This window comes from Sinocyclocheilus anshuiensis, unplaced genomic scaffold, assembly GCF_001515605.1.
Source record: "Sinocyclocheilus anshuiensis isolate Anshui unplaced genomic scaffold, SAMN03320099.WGS_v1.1 scaffold364, whole genome shotgun sequence".
Classification (NCBI taxonomy): domain Eukaryota; kingdom Metazoa; phylum Chordata; class Actinopteri; order Cypriniformes; family Cyprinidae; genus Sinocyclocheilus; species Sinocyclocheilus anshuiensis.
The window spans coordinates 756,952-765,918 of NW_015555735.1; positions in this window are offsets into that span (position 1 = coordinate 756,952).

The window sequence follows — 8,967 nt, forward strand, 5'->3', positions numbered from 1 at the left end:
AAAGGAAAAGCTCTGAGAACTGAAGACTGTTGTTAAGAAAGAATGTGTGGTTTGACTGGGTCAACACTGAATTTTTTAAATGCTTTGTACTGAATGTTACTTTTTTTTTCTTCATTCTCAGAGGTTTAACCTTTTGTCTCTGTGCCTGTCGATTTGCTCTCCAGGTTAAGTGACAACTGAAGACTGTTGTTAAGAAAGAATGTGTGGCTTGTCTGGGTCAACACTTTGAATTTTTTAAAATGCTTTGTACTGTGTTACATTTTTTCTTTCTTCATTCTCAGAGTTTTAACCTTTTGTCTCAGTGCCCGTCGATGTGCTCTCCAGGTTAAGTGACTGAAGAAACAGACCTTTTGTTTTGACAGACAGATGAGCTCTATCAAGGATTCACGCAGCCTCAATACCAAATATCCAAGAACAAAATGTCAGAATTAAACACTCTTGTCATTACAATCTATATTATGTGTTACTGAAGTAAACTAACATAAAGAGCAAGAACCTGAATGAAGAGGATCCATGTGTAGGCCTACACAGAAACAAGTTTGCAGTGATCAGATCCTACTGCTCTAAGATTGTGTAAAAGTTTGTTTTTGCATTTATATAGCCAGATCAGTGTAACTGGATAAGTTAAATATATGACCATACATGCAACAGGGCTACAAGGATTCACTGAAATGCTGTGATTGAACCTTTTCCTGTCTCTCTGATTTTCTGGCTTGCTTGTGCAGCTGGTGTCGTCATGGCAATATTCTCAGCTTGCAGACTGGGGGCCATGAACCCTGTTGAGCTTTCTGACTGATTTTATGCCACTGACCCAATCTACAGTTGTCATGCAGTGTCTGTGAGGCTAAATACAAGTCAGTCTATTTTAAAACAATGTTTTTTTTTTTTTACATAAGTTCTGTGGATATTGACAGCCAATTGTTTATGGAAATAATCTACAGTAAAATATACTATGATTAGCTAAAATAACTCACAAAACTCATTCTCAGTAGCAAATTTGTTTCATGCCCACTAGATGGTAGCAATGGTGCGAAAATGAGTTCATAGATTACCTGACTTTCCAATCTATGGTTCTCTTTCCATTCCATTGCGTTTGTTGCTGTTTTACATTAGGTTTAAATATACAGGAGTGTAAAATACTTGAGTAATTACTGTACTTAAGTATTATTTGGGGGTATTTGTAATTTATTCAAGTACAATTTAAACTGCCTACTTGTACTTGATTACATATTTGAAGAAAAAACAGTACCTTTCACTCCTTACAATTTTATTTAATCTTGAAAAGTACTCATTACATTTTTGCATTATTATTCTAACTAATGCACATTAAATATTGTAAACGTGCTTTTGACGTGCAAGAACCAATAAAGTTTGTTTTCAAGCATCAAGCACAACACGTTTCAACTTCAATTCTAACTTTTATCAGGTAAATTTCTGGCTTCAAAAGTTCACTATCAAATCTGAGAAAGCATACTGAGGTACAGTATCAAAGTTGCTTGATGAGAGTTTAAATTCAATTTATATTTTAGTGGACATGATTGCTTTATTAATTAAATGTTACAACTCTCCAAAAAGTGTTTAAATTAACAATCTATGTTAAATTAACTGTAAATCATGTTTAGTGATGCTCTTATTAAGGAGTGGATAAGTCGTATTATAACGATATACTGAATAACACTTAGGACTGTCAATTAATATTTTTTTCTAACAAAGATTTTTAGCCCATATAATGCAAGTGTATGAGACCACTTCAAAAACCATACAAAGTTAATACAACGGTCAAATTTAAAATTATTCTACGGCACAAATTAACATTGTTTGGTGGACGGGTATTTTGTATCTCTGCCTACTCTGGAACTTTATTCCCAAACACGTCCGTGACCTCTCATCAATCAATACATGATTTCAAAACCCACCTTAAAACATGTTTTTTTGTTTCTGTGATTCCTGACTGTTTGATCTGATCCTCGTTATGTATTACATGTTTATCGTTATACATCTGTATCCTTGCTGACACATTTATTTTTTATATTATTGTAAAGCGACCTTGAGGTTTTTTTTTTTGAAAGGCACTATATCAAATAAACTTATTCTTATTGTTATTCTTATTATTATTAATTTGTGTTTGTATTTTTCTTACACACACCTATCGTTAACAGGGTTGTCATATTCACTTTGTGTAGTTTTTGAAGCTTCATCTTTGGACATGCCTTACACTTGCATTATATGCAGAAACATGGATTTTTTTTTTCCAAAACACTTTGTTTGTATTCATCTGAAGAAAGAAATTTGTGTGGGATGACTTGAGGGTGTAAAGGCTGTATTTGTTGTGTTCCACTGTGCTACATTTTAATTGTTGTTGTTGCACTAGATTGATGTTTTTTTTGGGGGGGGGGCGTTTTTGCCTCTTATTGATAGGATAGTAGTGAGACGGGAAGCGAAGTGGGAGAGAGGGGGGGATGGGATCGGAAAAGGTCCACGAGCCGGGACTCGAACATGTCGACGCGCTGCCCACGAGGCTATCTGCGACGACTAGTTTGATGTTTTTGACCTGCATCCATTGTGTTTTGTTTTCTCCCTTTAACCAAAACAAGAGTTAAAAGCAGAACTAAAAAATACACACATTTCGGAATGCCTTATTATTTGATTTGTCTGTCCTTTCCTTTAATGACAGCAGCATTTGAGCTGCATTAACGCCACAAGTTTGTGTAAAAACTGATAATGTTCTCCAGCAAGATTTTAATATCTTGAGCTTCAGTAGAAGCAAGAACATCTAACTGTCTGTACAAAGAGTCACATGATCAGTTACAAATGTTCTTATTTGATTAGTGCAGAACGTAGTGCTCAAGATTTCTTTCTCATTTCTTTATCATAACACTTCTGTGTTTGATTTTCAATAACATGTTGACCCTGCTGAATAACAACAGTAAATATATATACAAAAAACATATTTGTGCTTGTGTTATTTATAGGGTCATTATGAAAAAAGACAGTCTGACTAAGATTATGGTGCCTGCAGAGTAGCAATTCTCTCGTAGAACACTTCTAGCTCCTAAAACACAGGCTAAATACATATGAAAAGAAAGATTTTTATTGGGTCAAAATAATGATTGAGTAGGTCAGAAAGCATGACCACCTAGTGCCAGGTCATATAAAAGAACAGACTGTGCAAAACACCATAAATCCCTCTGCCTCTAGTAAATAGCTTTAATACACCCGAGGCGCCAAATCACTTGACCTGTGTTAGCCTCAGCGTTTGTGAACTTTCTGCTTGACTGAATGTTCCGGACCCACCCCCTCTCCTCCCATTCTCTTGCTGTCAGTCCAGGTAATAGTCAAGGCATAATTAGCAGCACGCTCACTTGATACTTATTTTTTCTGACTCCAACCTCGGGCACACTTTGAGGACTTAATCAGGTTGTGGGCCTTGAAAGCCTGGACTTTCCTCTCCACTCTTATGTGATTCATTGAGTGGTCATTGGGGATGGATCTTCAAAGGCGCTAAGACGGGTGTTATTTTATTATAAATGGTTGTATTGGTGTGATATTCATCCCATTCCTACTTCTTAAGATTTAAGATTATTTTAAGAAGATAATCCTAAACTCTTAAAATTATCTTAAGAAGTACTAATGAATCATTTTTAGTATAAGTACAAAATTAATATTAAGCACACCGACATTTCCTGTCATATCTCCACTATCCTATAAAGAAAAAGTGCAAAAATGCCCCTCAAAGTGAAAAAGGTGCACATTTTTCCACCTGAGATGACTGGAAACAGCTTATTTATGTGCTTTCAGTAAGGTCTGGAAAAATTTCCCGATTGATTGCGATGTTCATTTCAATGATTTTTCAAGATTCTTTTGCTCTATGCCTTTTAAATGTTTCAGGCCAATTGCAAAGGAAGTAATATCTTACCTGAGTTACGAATGTGATTTCACTGTGATGCAATAAAAAAGACCATGTAGCACGAAATAATGGCTACAAAGTCATCGCAGGCAGCAAAACAAAGTAAACAGAAGGCCAGCAGTGCAGCCTGATTCCCGAAACAAATGCCAGTTCTTGTTGTTGAATTGACCGCGTGACCCGTGTAGACAAATTTTTGAAACGACTCTCATCATGAGCCGGTAATTTTTACTTAAAAAGCATAAATTGCAACCATATATCCAACCGTTTTTTAAACTACTTATCTCTCCCAACATTTCTGACTGCAGGACATAGCAACTTGTCCAAATCCCGAATCAAATGACTCTTATGAATCGGTTCTTTTTAATTCATCAAAAACATACACCGACCATGTAGCCTGATTTTTCCGAATGAAAGATTCTTATGAGCTGGCTCTTTTTAGTGAATCAAAAACATACAGCCCAACCAGAGTATTCCGATTTGAATCAAATGACTCTTATGAGCCGCTTCTTTTTGGTGAATCAAAAACACACAGTGCTACTCCAAATGAGCCAAATGAAAAGAATTCAAATAGAACCATTTGGGACTTTATGAATTGAAAGCAAACTGAATTGTGTAATATGTAACGATCCCCAGCCCTGCAGACCTTTCTGTAGGTGAAAAACAAATTATTGTTTGTCAAAGAAACAGTCTTGAAAAATGTACCCTTATTAGAAGTTGTAGGTACTTGAAGAAGCATGTCTGTGAATAATGCCGCCCTTATATAGGTAATGATGAAGGAACATTTATATAAACCAAAGTGAATTATGTGATGTTTATGCAACATTGCAACACTGCGTAAAAAATGTTGCATCTCTTTTACCAAATCCATTTTCAAAATGTCATCACCCCCCTAATTGGTACATTAAACTACGTGTGTTAGGTCAGCTTTATAGACATCAGACAGGCAGAGGACAGTTGGCACGGCTTTGGAACATTTCTAACAGAGCAGCATTCATTTCAGAGAGCACACACAGTACAGGCCTCTTGTCCAGCGGGTTGGCCATTGGAAATAAAGACACAGTATCTAGACATGTCCACAGAGAGCTAAATCCACAGGCAGTCGTCCCAGCACAGGAGCTCCCAGCTGCCTGGCGAGCTTTACCCCCCACACGGTCTCTGCTGTCCCACAGGCTACGTCAGCGTCCAGACTACGTCACCTCTCTCTCCTCACTGAGAACCAAAAACAAACTCTCTCATCAAAGACAAACCTGTTCCCTCGTACCTCACACATGTTCTCCGACAAGCAAGTGGGCTGAAGCAAGCTAAGCACAGCATGTCTTTTTAGGCCCCGCTACAGCTGGGAGCCACTTGTGGGTTCATATGGGCCGCTGGTCAATGGCCAGCCGTCATGGGGCATCCAGGCTCTTTGGCCAGGCTGAGACCTCAATATCATATTGCCAATGCTCCGCTTGTTCTCGCTCTGAGAGGCTTTGTGAGGAGCTGGGGGGTGTGACTGTGTACTATTATATCACCGAGCACTAATTACACCAGCACTGCTATCCACAACAGGGCTCGACAGCCAAACATGTTGTCTCACGCTCTACTCCAAACAGCCCAGCTCTCAGCACTAGTACTGTAATATGACTAATATATGTGGAATGCTTCAGAGTTTGTTCAGTGTGTGCTACATAATACAATTAACAGTATCACAACCACAGTTGTTATACAGAATGGAGATAATGATGGATCTGGTGCAACAAAAGTAGCTCAAAAAATTAAGTCTCGTCAGGATTTAGAGATTACTAGTATTTGCAAAAGGAGGTATGATTAACTTCTGTTACAGCACAGTAAAGACGAGACTTTCTCTTGACAAACGGACAAAAGACTCAGGAGGTAAACTAATTATTTTTGTTTCTCATATCTTTGACTGCATTGTCATTTTTTCCTAATTCAGAATATGATGAAAGAGGTCGATGTGTACAAGAAATTTGGCTGAATATCATTTTATAATGTTACAAGGTAGTCAATAAAATGATACGAACTTCCCTCTTATGCCAATAGGTGGCGGCGAGTGACTTTATGAGTGAGTCAAAACTAGGGTTGCAAAAAGGTGGAAAATGTCCAGTAAATTTCGGAAATATTCCAGAAATTTTGGAAACTTTCCAGGATTTTTTTTTTAATATTCCAGGGATTTTTGGAAAGTTTCCGGAAATTTTCCACCCCTTTGCAACCCTAGTCAAAACACAGTTCATTCAGTCTTTATGACTGAGTTATTGAAACCAACCAATTCGCAGCACTGCTACTTGCTCGGTAGTCTCAGGCACTGTCCACACGAACGCAGGTATTTCCAAAACTACAGCTTTTTCTATGTGGTTTGGCCATTTGTCCACACGCAAACGCAGCACCAGGTCACTGAAACGGAACATTTTTGAAAACTCCTGCCAGGGTGAAGATTTTCAAAAACTCCAGTTGCAGTGTTATCGTGTAGACAGCGAAACCGGAGATTTTGGCTTGTGACGTCGGAGCATGCGCTGTTATCTCTGCCTACTGGAAAATTTTTCAGGCTTCTGATTGGCCAACATGGCTTTACGGTTGCGATTATATCGCCACCTGTTGGCTTGGCATGCTCTTGACAGTGCTTCATAGCATGCTTTTGCGTTTTCATGTGGACTGAGATTTTTTTTTAAACGGAAGAAGGAAAAACTTCGTTTATAAAAATACCTGTGTACGTGTGGACATGACCTCAGCCTCAGACGTCACGCCTATGGCTGAATGTCTGATGCATATGGCACACAAAAATGGAAACACTTCAGGAGTTTCAAAGTCGTCATCGGATTGGTTGAATTAAACAGGATTTCCGGGAGACACGTGTGTCGTGCTCTTTAGTTCCGCCTGGAAACAAAGATGCCGTGACGCCAAACCCCCTCACGAAAGAAGAAAGCCGTCGTGTTTACAACTTTGACGACGAGCGCTTATCAGGATCAACTAAATGCTGGATTTTCAAAAGTATGTGAAATGTTTAAAGTTCGCGGCATAGAATCTTTAAAATACGTCCGAGAGTTTTAAACACCGGTCTGTTATTGTGCCGACATTTCCACGCCTCGAAACGTGACGCTGAACGAAACGAACTGTGATTGGTTGTTTGACATGTCGGTCAAACGGCCTCATGGAAAGCTGCCATGGATTCCAGACCTTCAGCCGTCAGTCTGAAGATCTGGCTACACGAGACTACTTTCTTGGAGACACGCTCTGTTGTGGTTTTGTTTGGATCTGTTTTTGTCGGTGAAGCAAAAATAGACAAAGTAACTAGCAACAGTACCCAAAATGTAAGTTACCAATATAAATTTAATGTGTATAGATTTTTTTTTTTTTAAAGCTATGCTAATTATTCAGAAGTACAGAAATCTTGCTCATATTATAATGTTTAAATGCTTTGGAGTTGACTGCCTTAGGGATAGTTCACCCAAAAATAAAAATTACCCCCTGATTTACTCAAGCCATCCTAGCTGTAAAACACTTGCTTCTTTCAGACGAATACAATCTGAGTTATATTAAAGGGGTCATATGATGCTGCTAAAAAGAACATTATTTTGTGTATTTGTCTTGGAACCTGGCTCTTCCAAGCTTTAGAATGGCAGTGAATGGGGTTTAAGATTTTGAAGTCCAATAAAAGTGCATAAATCCATCATAAAAATTTCTCCACACGTTAATAAATAAAGGCTAATTAGGCTAATAAAGGCCTTCTGATGCAAATAAATGTTTTTGTAAGAACAATATACATATTTAAAACATAAAACATTTAATCTCTAGCTTCCGCTAACTGTCCTACACGCATTCACAAGAGAGTGGCGTTTCAGCGGATGATGTAGGACGTAGGCGAATGCGGTGACGAATGCAGAAGTGATGATTGCAGAAGCACAGTGGACAGACCAAAACAAAACACTGTTCACGAATTAGAAGTACAAAACGAGAATTTGTAAAGAAAAATGTTGGAGGGCTTCTTTGATAGACAACACTCTCTGAATGCGTACATGACAGTTAACGGAATCTAGGGATTGCGTTTTATAGTGTTTTAAATATGGATATTTTAAATTCGGAAGACTGGCCCATGAGAGTAAAGGAACAGGGCTAGAATAGATGCTTTTTAGCAGTTTCACATGGTGAAAAATGGTACTATATGAGAGTCCACCCAACTCTCAGTATGAGAGTTTTCTTTTTGTGCTGAAGTCTTTTAAGAGAGGGTGGTGTGAAAGAATATTTACAAAGCAAACACATAGTGATATTGTTGAGCCTAACCACAGGATGGGGGAGGAAGCGGGCGTTGAGGGGAGATAGAGGGGAAAAGAGAAAGATGAGGGCATGTAAGCGAGAAAGAGATGCTGCTACACAGTCAGACTGTCTGGCTACAGCAGGATCCCCAGCACTCAGCATCACATGATTCCAGAGGTCAGAGGTTATCCCAGCTGATGAATATCAGGCCGAGGCCAGTAGCACTCACTAAAGAAAAGGAGTTGTTTTCACTCCCAGAGCCTGGAAAGTTTATTTCAGGAATATATTCTGCCAGCATGAGATTGTAAACCTGTCCCACATTGGGAAAATAATGTCCACAAATGTTCTCTTTTTTTCTCCAAGTGGTATTATTTAGCAGCTAGTATATGCAGGTTTGTTTTTTTTTGTAAAAATAAAGATAAAAACATTTCTGCAAAAAAAAAATAAAAAGGAGATGTGCATTGTAAACTGTACATTGTTTACTAGTGTTTTCATGTTTTTCTCATTCAAAATGTAATGTTTAATTCAATGTGTTACTCACTGTTTCTTTGTAATTGTTTGTGAACTTTACTAGCATTTTTTGAGTGAAAATTGTTTCTACACCATTTTTTTTCAGTGTATTCATACTTTTCATACCAAATAATTACCCTGTTTTCCTAAAATTAATGCATCAAAATTCAAGCTATGTTAACAGAATTATGACAGGAACTTCATACAACACCTTGCACCAGAAAAATAAACATTCATGTCAAAATATACATGAAAACATGTGATAGCTGTATATTGCATGTGTAGCTTGATGGCCCTTTCCC